Source organism: Stomoxys calcitrans, chromosome 3 (genome assembly GCF_963082655.1).
Source record: "Stomoxys calcitrans chromosome 3, idStoCalc2.1, whole genome shotgun sequence".
Taxonomy (NCBI): Eukaryota; Metazoa; Arthropoda; class Insecta; order Diptera; family Muscidae; genus Stomoxys; species Stomoxys calcitrans.
In genome coordinates, this window is record NC_081554.1 from 28,168,932 (window position 1) to 28,182,123 (window position 13,192).

Below are 13,192 nucleotides of genomic sequence, written 5' to 3' on the forward strand. Positions count from 1 at the left end.
TGCGATTAATGAAGCTCCATCAAGGACCAGGGTTTAGCGATGGAATGGTGAACTCAACCGAGGTCGTAGTTCACACAAGACGAATTTCGTGAAGGTCGTTCAAAATCAGTTGTTGTTCCAAAAACCATTCCATTGTTGCTGTGCGCCAACTGATATTGCTTGATTATCATGTGACCTATCGTGAGATTGAGACAACCTTAGACATAAGTGGGACCACCAAGCATTCAATATTACATGAACATTTGACCGTCAAAAAAAATTTATTCGCGTTGAAATCCACACAAATTGTCAATCGCTCAAAAAAAGGCTCGTATCGATTGGTCGAAAGAAATGCTCTAAAAATACGATCGCGGTGCTTCGAAAAACGTCTATGACATCGTGACAGTTGAACAATTGTGTATTTACGCGTATGAGTCCGAAAGTAAACAGCAGTCGGCTGTATGGGTGTTTCAAGGTGAGCCAAATTCAACAAAAGTTGCTCGCGCACGGCAAATGATCGCCGGTTTTTTCGGAAAAAAAAACTGGATATGTCGCAATCGTACCACTAGAACAACGCAGAACAATCAAATCTTAGTGTTACACAACCATTTGTTTGCCAGTTGTTTTCCAATAAATCAGGAAAACCAACCGCCGAAGACGGATTGCTCTTCACCACGACAATGCGAGCTCTCACACATCGGCACAAACAAATGTATTTTTGAGCACTCTACACATCGGTTTGAATAGTCATCCGCCGTATAGTCCTGACTTGGCACCGAATGACTTCTTTTTATTCCCGTACGTAAAAAATAATATGAGAGGTCAAAGTTTTTCGATACCTGAAGAAGCGGTTGATGCGTTCAGAATGCATGTTTTGGAAATACCTCAATCAGAGTGGCAAAAGAGCTTTGACAATTGGTTCAAACGCAGGCAGAATTGTATATGCATCTTAATGGGGAATATTTTGAAAAACAATATTGCGATTTTCGATGGTTAATATTTGTTTTTGTGTCCTCTAATCCCAAAATATGAAACGCAACCCTCGTATATCACCATATTCGGATAAAACTTGGCACTAATGCTGTAAATTATAAGATAGGTTTTAGGGTCAAATTTCAACCAAATCGAATGAAAATTGAGGCTTCTGGAGGCTCGAGAAGTCAAATCCGTGGATCGGTTTACGGGCTATATCCGTTTGTAGACCGACTAGGATAATAATTGGCATGAATGCTGGAAGTCATAACACATGCCTTTGTTTCAATTGCAGCCATATGGGATGAAAATTGTGGCTTTTATGGGCTCAAGAAGTCAAATCCTGGGATGGCTCTATATGGATGCTATATCAGTTTATAGACTGACTAGGATTGTACTTAGCATTGATGTTGGAAGTCATAACATTAGTCTTTGTTCCATATTTCAGCCATATCAGATGAAAATTTAGGCTTCTAGAGGCTCAAGAAGTCAAAACCGGGAATCGGTTTATTTGGGGGCTATATTTGTTTCTGCACCGATTCGGATCATACTTAGTATGGATGCTGGAAGTCAAAACACAAGTCTTTTTTTTAAATTTCAGCCAAATCGGATGAATATTGAAGCTTCTAAGGGCTCAATAAGTCTAAACCGGTCATAACACCAGTCTTTGTTTCAAATTTCAGCCAAATCGGATGAAAATTTAGGTTTCTAGGGGCTCAATAAGTTAAAAACGGGGATCGCTTTATATGAGGGCTATATATGTTTATGGACCGACTAGGATCATACTTAGTGTGGATGCTGGAATCATAACACAAGTCTTTGTTCCAAAGTTCAGCCAAATCGGATGAATATTGAGGCTTCTAAGGGCCCAATAAGTCTAAACCGGGGATTGGTTTATATGGGGGCTTCATCCAAATCTGAACCGATATGACCCATTTCTAACCCCCAACGACCTACATCAATAACATGTATCTGTGGAAATTTCAACCAGCTAGCTTTACGCGTTCGACCTCTATCGTGATTTAGACAGACGGACGGATGTACATGGCTAGATCGACTCAGAATGTTGAGACGATCCACAATATATATAATTTATGGGGTCAGAGACCACTATTTCGGTGTTACAAACTGAATGACAAGATAAGTATACCCCCATCCTATGGTGGTGGATATCAAAATTCGGATCTACACATTTGGTCTCAGAGTAGCTCAAATAATTATAATGTGAGGGTAGGTTAGGGTAGGTAAGAGTGGCAGTCCTTTACAGACTCATTTAGAAAATTTTTGGTCCATTGTGATACCACAGTAGCGACAGACCGAGGCTTCTGGCGGGAATCGAACCCATGCTACCGGGGCGCGGGTAAGTTCATACCAAAAAATTACTTAGTTAGGATAGGTTAGGTTGAAAAGAGAGTCCGGATATTAATCTGCCCCATGCCACTATGGACATACACCTAAACCAACAATCGGCTTGTTGTGCGCTCTAAATACAAAAAATAACGTCGAAAAAGAAAATCTATGTTAGGTTTTCCGTGCTATTTACAAAGTCCTTAATTGTTTTGCTTACCACGCTCCTAAGTTGGTTCATGTCTGGTATTGTGTCCCCACCTAAGTACCGGTGTCTGTTAGGTGCGAAAGCCCGACATCATCTCCCCCACATGCCCTTAACACGCTATCACTTGCCTATGTGTCTACTAAAAATGTTTAGGATATTCACCTTGATCAAAAGATTTTTCTAAGGATTTCCATCCAAAGGAGAAGACCCTCTAAATCAGTATCTTATCTTTAAGTTTAAAATATCGACGATACATTGCAGGGTTTTACGAGCTCTTTATTTTTTGCAAATAGAATCATGACGATCCTCCTGCTTATTTGGCAGCACTTCAAAATTTGAAATGCTTGAGGTGACCAACATTCATGGCCCATGTCAGCCCCTGGACCTACTAGATTCTCCAAAGGTGGCATACCTATTGGTAACCATTTTCACATTCACTGTGTCAAGTTTGGTGTAGATGTCTCATTGTTCAAATGTTATAGCATTATCCCAGAGATTTTTCCACTGTGGGACATTAGGGTGGTTTTAAAATTTTTTTTTGCGGCTCCCCCTAAAATTTTTTATTTTGTTAGATTTAAAGATTCCTAAAATTTTAGCACAATTGGAAGATGTGAACACATGCTGCTGCGGCCTCAAAGTTTTGAAAATCTCAATATTCGTCTAAAACCCCATAAAGTATATATTCTTGATCGTCATGACATTTTAAACTCGAACTAGCCTTGTCCGTACGTCTGTCTGTCGAAAGCACGCTAACTTTCGAAGGAGTAAAGCTAGCCGCTTGAAATTTTGCACGAATACTTCTTATTTGTGTAGGTCGGTTGGGATTGTAAATGGGCTATATCGGTCCATGTTTTGATATAGCTGCCATATAAACCGATCTGGGATCTTGACTTCTTGAGCCGCTAGAGGGCACAATTCTTATCTAAATTGTCTGGAATTTTGCATAAGGTGTTTTATTATGACTTCCAACAACTGTGCTGAGTATGGTTGAAATCGGGCCATAACCTGATATAGCTGACATATAAACCTATCTGGGGTCTTTACTTCCTGAGCCTCTAGAGTGCGCAATTCTTATCCGATTGGAATGAAATTTTGCACGACGTGTTTTGTTATGATATCCAACAACTGTGCCAAGTATGGTTCAAATCGGTCCATAACCTGATATAGCTGCCATATAAACCGATCTGGGGTCTTGATTTCTTAAGCCACTAGAGGGCGCAATTATTATTCGATTTAGCTGAAATTTTGCATGAGGTGTTTCGTTATGACAATCAACAACTGTGCTAAGAAAAGTTCAAATCGGTTCAAAACCTGATATAGCTGCCATATTAACCGATCTGGGGTCTTGACTTCTTGAGCCACTAGAGGGCGCAATTATTATCCGATTTAGCTGAAATTTTGCATGAGGTGTTTCGTTATGATATCCAACAACTGTGCTAAGAATAGTTCAAATCGGTTCATAACCTGATATAGCTGCCATATAAACCGATCTGGGGTTTTGACTTCTTGAGCCACTAGAGGGCGCAATTATTATTCGATTTAGCTGAAATTTTGCATGAGGTGTTTCGTTATGACAATCAACAACTGTGCTAAGAAAAGTTCAAATCGGTTCAAAACCTGATATAGCTGCCATATAAACCGATCTGGGGTCTTGACTTCTTGAGCCTCAAAAAAATTAAGAATTATTCGATTTGGCTGAAATTTTGTACAACGACTTCTCTCATGACCTTCAATATACGTGTCAAACATGGTCTAAATCTGTCTATAGCCTGATACAACACCCATATAAACCGATCACCCTGTTTTACTTCTTGATCCACTAAAGGGCGCAATTCTTATTCGAATTGGCTGAAATTTTACACAATGACTTCTACTATAGCCTCCAACATTCAATTCAATAATGGTACGAATCGGACCATAACTTGATATTGCTCTAATAGCATAGACATTTTTTTCTTGCTCTCTTCTACCTTCTTCTAGGACTAACACAAAAGAGCTAAGGTATTTGAGTGAAGTGGCTAGTAAACGATGTTGCTTGTCACATGCCCTCTAACATAACCTAACCTATGATGGAAGCATGTTGGAATTGTCAGGTCGTGGGTTTAATTCCCACCAGAAGCCTGGTCTGTCACTACTGAGGTATCACAATGGACTAAAATTTTCCAATTTATTGTAGGTGCCTATTATGGCTGGTCAATGAATTATGTTTTACGTTATTTCTCCCAAAGGGGAGTTAATCGAGCTAATGACCATGAGAATGAATATCCCCAAAAATTTAAAGATTTATTGATTACTGAAAAGTAATTGCCAGGCAACCGATGGATTTGATCACAGGCAACACGCATTAGGCATACGTTTATATCGTCGCGAGTGCTATTATCAGAACCGTAGTGTGGCTCTCTAACCTCCCGTCTGTCGAGCCCACAGTTCGTAGCCTGACAATTTGGAGCGTCAAACTAAAATCCAAATGGAATCGCCTAGCTCGTCCTTAAGGGTCCCTCCATTCGATTGATGTTTTGTTTTAGACTCATATACAATACATTGATATTAAATTCATCCCCTGTGCCTTTGTTATTGGTTGCCCAAAAAGTAATTGCGGATTTTTCATATAGTCGGCGTTGACAAATTTTTTCGCAGCTTGTGACTCTGTAATTGCATTCTTTCTTCTGCCAGTTATCAGCTGTTACTTTTAGCTTGCTTTAGAAAAAAAGTGTAAAAAAGTATATTTGATTAAAGTTCATTCTAAGTTTTATTAAAAATGCATTTAATTTCTTTTAAAAAATCCGCAATTACTTTTTGAGCAACCCAATATATACGAGTACAATATTTATGTTAAGCTAACGCGATTATATTCCTCAAAATTTTTGTTTTCTATAAATGAAACGAGCAACCATTAAATTACATGAAATGAAATGAGAACCAATATTTTTCACGGCCACAAGAATATGTAATCCTACTATGTTTAGGTTGTCATACTATTATCCGCATTTATCACCTTTTATTAAAATACATTGTAGTCATAAATATATTTTTAGGTAGACATCGACATTACCCACACCTAGCGTGTATTGTAAATTTATCCACACTTACACAAAACTATCAACTAAGTATAGAAGCCAATGACCTCTGATATTATGTAATGTACGAGGATGACAAGAAAATGTTGGCTACCAAATACAGGCCAATCGTGTCCCATCCTTTATATTAACTAGGGACCTTGACCTCCCAGTGTTGTCAACGAGGATGGAATCAGTTTAAGGTAGTGAGCCAAGGCGGATTTAAAAAGGTGGTCTCCCGCGAACAGCTGTTAACAGCCGGCCAGGTTTGACGGTATTAAGATGTCAGATTTTTGTTAGCATTCTGTTTGTTGTTATCTTCTTTCTCGCATATTCTCTGCTCATGTACGCTCTGGCATACACAGACGCAATCAAATTTCTTTCTGTGTGTTGGCAAAACGTCGATAAGCGTGATGACAAGATGGCGGATTGCACATATGATTTGTGGTTGTTGTTGTACAAATGAGATCAACTTTAATTGTGAGCTAACAAGCGCCGCGAGTTTGGTCATGAATTTCAACATCCCTGAGCATTTACAGAATCATATTCCTTTTTATTGGATGAAATGTTGATATGGAAATTTCTTCATTCATTTGCCAGTGGAAGAACTGCTAGTTAATCATAGCAGTGCCACTTTTCTTATTTGATCTACCCTCGTTAGTGAGTTGACAAATACCATTTCAATTTACGTTAGATATACATCAGGATAATAAGCACACATAGTTAACAACACTGTATATAATTACGTGACATTTACAGAGACATGGGTTATAAAAGGAATGTCGAACGATATGTGCCTCAAACCCTTCAACATTTTAAGTGGCCAAAGGGAAACGTTTAAGGTGCAAGTCCAACCATTTCAATATATGAATAGACTTTACGCTATTCATTGTGGACAAATCCATGAGTTGACAATAAATAGGAACAGAACAAATTGTAGACACATTATGATTAGTTATTTGTTTTGGAAATACCGTTTGCACTCACTATCACTGCTTATTAATAGATTTCCCTGTGGAGTTCCACTTGTCACTGGTTTATGTCAATATTGTAGTTTTATTTTTCTGGGATTAACAAGCAAGAACTTGTTACTAGACCGAAAGCATTCATTTGCAAATATTTCAGTAGCATAGATAAAAAAATTGTAATATGTATTCGGCAAAGAAAGCTTATGAAGTTCGGCCGGGCCGAATTTTATATACCCTCCACCATGGATCGCATATGTCGAGTTCTTTCCCGGTATCTCTTTTTAGGTAAACAAAGGATAAAAGAAAAGAATTGCTACGCTTATTGAATTGAATGTTGGAGACCACAGTAGAAGTCTATGTGTAAAATTTCAGCCAAATCGAATAAGAATTGGGCCTTTTAGGGGCTCAAGCAGTAAAATAGGGAGATCGGTTTATAGGGGAGCTGCATCAGGTTAAAGACCTATTTAGACCATTCTTTGACATGTATGTTGGAGGTCATGGGAGAAGCCGTTGTACAAAATTTCAGCCAAATCGGATAGGAATTACGGCCTCTTGAGATTCAAGAAGTCAAGATCCAGATTGGTTTATATGGTAGCCATATTGAGTTGTAGACCGATTTAAACAATATTTGGTACAGTTGTTGGATCCTCTAGTGGATTGCATCCTCTAGTGGGTCAAGAAGTCAAGATTCAAGATCGGTTTATATAGCAACTGCAAACTGCAAACTTTGCCCATGAACATTCCACTAAGGAACAGGGGCAAACTTCTCACAAATCAATGAGTGCTGTCCGATTCAAGTTTAAGCTCAATGATAAGGGGCCACCTTTTTATAGCCAGATCCGAACGGCGTGCCGCAGTGCGACACCTCTTTGGAGAGAAGTTTTACATGGCATAGTACCTCACAAATGTTGCCAGCATTAGGAGGGGAAAACCACCGCTGAAAATTTTTTCTGATGGTCTCGCCAGGATTCGAACCCAGACGTTCAGCGTCATAGGCGGACATGCTAACCTCTGGGGTACGGTGGCAACTATATCAGGTTATGAATCGATTTAAACCATACTTGTGGAAAGTCATAACGAAACACGTCATGCAAAATTTCAGCCAAATCGGATAGGAATTGCGCCCTCTAGAGGCTCAATAAATCAAGACCCCAGATCAGTTTATATGACAGCTATATCAGGTTTTGGACCGATTTGAACCACAATTGCCAAAGTTGTTGGAAATCATAACAAAACACCTCATTCCAAATCGGATAAGAATTGCGTCCTCTAGTTGCTCAAGAAGTCAAGATCCCAGATCGGTTTATATGGCAGCTATGTCAAGACATGAACCGATATGGCCCATTTACAATCCCAACTGACCTACACTAATAAGAAGTATTTGTGCAAAATGTCAAGTGGATAGCTTTATGCCATCGAAAGTTTGCGTGCTTTCGACAGACAGACGGACGGACGGACATGGCTAGATCGGCATAAAATGTCATGACGATCAAGAATATATATATTTTATGGGGTCTTAGTCGAATATTTCGAGGAGTTACAAATAGAATAACGAAATTATTATAACCCCATCCTATGGTGGAGGGAATAAAAACATAAGACCGATTCTCCGGTTTAGTGGCTTTCGATGTAGTTTATAATGCAGAGTTGTATTAATTACTTCTTCATCGTTTAATCTTCTGTTTGAACTATCTCATATCTCACATGCTGTATGACTACGTCGGATTATCAAAATGCAATGCAATCGTATGTCATGTTGGTTCGTTGGTAATACCAACTTAGTACCCAAGAATCGGCTTGGCCCAACTTAACATGTCTTTATTTGTTTTTATACCCATCACTGTAGGATGGGGGCATACTAATCTAGTCCGTTTGTAACACCTCGAAATATTGATCTAGGCCCCATAAAGTATATATATATTGTATATTCTTGATCGTCTCGACATTCTGAGTCGAACTAGCCATGTCCGTCTGTCCATCCATCGAAATCACAATAGCGGTCGAACGAACTATTTCAAATTGGGATATAGCTCCCATATAAACCAATCTTCCGATTTGACCTCTCGAGCCCTTGGAAGCCGCAATTTTTGTCCGATTTGGTAGAAATTGTGCTCATAGTAGTCTTACTACCTCCAACAACTGTGCCAAGTACGATCCAAATCGATCAAGAACCTGATATAGCTCCCATATAAACCGATCTCCCGATCTGATTTCTTGAGCCCTTACAAGACGCAATTTTTATTCGATTTGGTTGAAATTTTGCATATAGTATTCTGTTATCATTATTAATAACTTTTCGCCAAGTAAGGTCCAATTCGGTCAAGAACCTGATATAGCTCCCATAAAAACCGATCTCCCGATCTGACTTCTTGAGCCTTAACAAGCCGCGATTTTTATTCGATTTTGCTAAAATTTTGCATATACAATAGTATTCTGTTTTGACTCTCAACAACTGCGCCAAGTAAGGTCCAATTCGGGTTATAACCAGATATAGCTCCCATGTTTTAGCAGAATCCACGGTGGTGGGTTTCCAAGATTCGGCCCGGCCGAACTTAGCATGCTTTTACTTGTTATACCCACCACCGAAGGATGGGGGTATATTTATTTTGTCATTCCGTTTGCAACACATCAAAATATCCATTTCCGACCCTATAAAGTGTATATATTCTTGATCAGCGTAAAAATCTAAGACGATCTAGCCATATCCGTCCGTCTGTCTGTTGAAATCACGCTACAGTCTTTAAAAATAGAGATATTGAGTTGAAACTTTGCACAGATTCATTTTTTTTGTCCATAAGCAGGTTAAGTTCGAAGATGAGCTATATCGGACTATATCTTGATATAGCTGTCATATAGACCGATCCGCCGGGTCTTAGGCCCATAAAAGCCACATTTATTATCCGATTTTGCCACATTTATTATCCGATTTTGCTGAAATTTACGAAAGTGGGTTGTGTTGGGCCCTTCGACTTCCTTCGTCAATTTGGGCCAGATCAGTCCAGATTTGGATATAGCTGCCATATAGACCGATCTCTCGATTTAAGGTCTTGGGCCCATAAAAAGCGCATTTATTGTCCGATTTGGCCAAAAATTGGGACAGTGAGTTAAGTTAGGCCCTTCAACATTCCTCTTCAATTTGGTCGAGATCGCTCCAGATTTGAATATAGCTGCCATATAGACCGCTCTCTCAATTTAAGATCTTGCGCCTATTAAAGGCGCATTTATTGTCCGATTTTGCCAAAAGTTGGTACAGTGAGATGTGTTAGGCCCTTCGACATTCCTCTTCAATTTGGTCGAGATCGGTCCAGATTTAGATATATCTCCATATAGACCGATCTCTTGATTTAAGGTCTTTGGACCATAAAAGTCAAATTAATCATCCGATTTCGGCGAAATTTGGGACAGTGAGTTAACTTGAGCCCCTCGATATATTTTCTGCAATATGGCACAGATCGGTCCAGATTTGGATATAGCTGCCATATAGACCGATCTCTCGATTTAAGGTTTTGGGCCCATAAAAAGCACATTTATTGTCCAATGTCGCCGAAATTTGATACATTAAATTGTGTTAGGACCTTCGACATTCTTCTTCAATTTGGCTCAGATCGGTCCAGATTTGGATATAGCTGCGATATAGACCGATCTCTCGATTTAAGGTTTTTTGGCCCATAAAAGGGGCTTTTATTGTCAGATTTTGCAGAAATTTGGGACAGCGAGTTGTGTTAGGCCCTTCGACATTCTTCTTCAATTTGGCTCAGATTGGTCCAGATTTGGATATAACTGCCATATAGATCGATCTCTCGATTTAAGCTTTTGGGGCCATAAAAGGCGCATTTATTGTCCGATTTCGACGAAATTTGGGACAGTTAGTTAAATTAAGCCCCTCGACATATTTCTACAAAATGGCACAGATTGGTCCAGATTTGGATATAGCTGCCATATAGACCGATCTCTTGATTTAAGGTTTTGGGCCCATAAAAGGGGCATTTATTGTTAGATTTTGCCGAAATTTGGACCAGGGGGTTTGTGTTAGGCCCTTCGACATTCTTCTTCAATTTGGCTCAGATCGGTCCAGATTTAGAGAAAGCTGCCATATAGACCGATCTCTCGATTTAAGCTTTTGGGGCCATAAAAGACGCATTTATTGTCCGATTTCGACGAAATTTGGGACAGTTAGTTAAGTTGAGCCCCTCGACATATTTCTGCAATTTGGCCTAGATTGATAAAGATTTTCATATAGCTGTCATATAGACCGATCTCTGGATTTAAGGTTTTTGGCCCATAAAAGACGCATTTATTGTCCGATTTCGACGAAATTTGGGACAGTGAGTTATGTTAGGCTCTCCAAAATTGTCCTGCAATTTGGCTCAAATCGGACCAGATTCGGATATAGCTGCCATATAGACCGATATTTCGATTTAAAGTTTTGGCCCCATATAAGGCGCATTTATAATCCGATTTCGCTGAAATTTAACACAATAACTTATGTTAGGCTCTTCGACATCCGTGTCGTATATTGTTCAGATCGGTTTTATTTTGAAATATAGCTACTAAAAAGACCAATACTGATTAGTATTTGGTCCAAATCGGACCATATTTTGATATAGCTGCTATGGGGCATAAGGTATGTATTTTTCACCGATTTTGTCGAAAGGTGGTTTACATAGATACCCGAGGTTTACATATATATTTGTTTTTTAAATCAGTTCGTTGAGATTTGATCTCAATCTAAGCTATACAGGTTTCTAGGGTAGGCGCATGCCATCCATTTGTTTATAAACAAATGCATGCCATAATATTTCTTTGGATTTTTGTTTTTGTTTCTAGGAAAATAAAAAGTTTTCAACCTCAATGTATACAATAATATAAAGAGGCAACAGAAGACAGCACACCATAATAATTGCTTAATTAATTTAAGAGAATTCCATACATGTTGCTAGCAGCTGTGAAACACAATGACCTGTATAAGTCAGCATCATAATAAAAAAATATGTGTATATAAAATAAGAAATGTTTAAAAAGAAGATACAATAGATCCATAATAAAAAACCAATGATTTAATTAAGGAAACATAATAAAAAAAATTTTCCCGATGAATAAGGAAATAATTACCCTTTCTTGTTTTGTAAATATGGGTCATCATATTTACAAAAAAGAAAAAGGTCATTAAAATTTATCGTGACATTAATTGGTCTTTCTTTTATATTTTATTTTTTATTTGTATAGACTCGTAGATACATATATATGTATGTATGTACATATATATGTATGTATGTACATATATATGTATGTATGTACATATGTATATCAGAATCGAATTTTCCAACCATTCTTAAATTTGTGCTAATTGCGTAAAAGGCAATAATTTTACACCCGCCTACTTAGTTTGTAGAGAATGTTTATTTTGGCATTTCGGACTTTTGTCATATCTTAATATAACCCATTCACATAAATCGATCTTCCGATTTGTGAACTGAACTCTTAAAGGCGAATTTTTTTGTTACGAATTCACCGAAGTTTGTAGCTGTAGATTGTAAATGGCCCCTCAATATATGTGATGAGAACCCATCAGATTAGATCATATATGAATATGGCTGATAACACGATTTAACATCCTTGGCGCATTTTTATGTTTTTATTGTTTATCGATTTTTTTTACTTTAGGAAGTTTTATTAAATCCTCAAAAATCCACTCCAAATTTAGTGTAGATATTTGGAGATAACTGCCATGCTGACCGATCCTCCAATGTAAGGTCTTGTGGGCATCAAAGTATACTCGTATTTATTTATTACCACAACATGTGCAAGATGTTGTAAACTCATATTTTCGTATTGTTACCATTATCATTGAGATGACAGTTGAAAAAATCATTTTGCAACGTATGTTGCATGCAAATGAATATGTGCCCACAGTCATATTAAAAGAATATTTATTTCAAGAAAATTTGTTCCTGAATATTGTGTTTTGTAAGCAATTGAGATTGAAATTAAGTGAATTTCATATGGAATTTTCGGACCTTGAATATGTGTTGATGAGCGCATGAATACATATGTACATACTATGTACATGTAAAACAACAATACCAAGAAAAAATTATATCATGGCATGTATCCATGAATCATGGGAAATTTTGCTTATTAATGAGCACATCTTTGCCAATTGCATTGATGAGGAGTTGTTGTAGGATTTCATTATTTGAATAAACAATATATATCTGAAAGCAAGTAAAAATGGACGGGTCGAAGATTGGATACCAAGCACCATGATCAAACCATACGAGGGTTGCTATATAAATATCTGGCCTAATAATGAAAATGCAAATTTTTATCAAAGATTGTTTTTATTGTTTTCAAAATATCCTCCAGCATGGTTTAAACACTTTAGCGACTCTTCAAACCAATCGCCGAAGAGTTTTTTGCTCTCCGATTGAGACACCTCTAAAACTTGGTTATTGGACGCTTTAACAGCATTTTTCTGGTGACGCCAATCATTGGCCACATATTTTTATCTTAAAGTGAGGAAACAAAAAGATGTCATTGGTTGCCAAGTCAGGGCTCTACGTCAATTCGTTGCACAGGGGGCCAAACGGCGAAAAATTGGAAAAACTCCACAAGTTTTTACTTGTTGATCTGAGTGGTAAACAAGTAAAAAGGCATTAAGT

The 13,192-nt window shown here is 38.0% G+C and overlaps 1 protein-coding gene across 3 annotated transcripts in view; it reads right to left on the minus strand.

Moving 5' to 3' along the window:
* The window catches only part of LOC106089584 (androgen-induced gene 1 protein), a 49,767-nt gene that overhangs the window by 20,193 nt on the left and 16,382 nt on the right, over positions 1-13,192 (minus strand). The gene's annotated exons all lie outside the window — the stretch shown is intronic.